The following is a 218-nucleotide window of genomic DNA, read 5'->3' as shown; positions in this document are numbered from 1 at the left end:
GGTCATGGAGCATGTCCGATATTTGAAATCAAAAAGGGGATAAGACAAGGATGTGCTATTTGTCTGGGCTCATCTATGGTAAATTGTCCAGTTCTCATATAGCGCTTTTTGTTTTTTACGGTATCTGAGCACTCAAAGCACTTTATACAACTAACAAGTTATTTTGGTGTCATGGTGTTTTAAAGCTTAAATGGGTAAAGTCCTTTCCTTATAGCAAA

Source organism: Astatotilapia calliptera, chromosome 4 (assembly GCF_900246225.1).
Source record: "Astatotilapia calliptera chromosome 4, fAstCal1.2, whole genome shotgun sequence".
Taxonomy (NCBI): domain Eukaryota; kingdom Metazoa; phylum Chordata; class Actinopteri; order Cichliformes; family Cichlidae; genus Astatotilapia; species Astatotilapia calliptera.
This window is presented reverse-complemented; position numbering follows the sequence as displayed.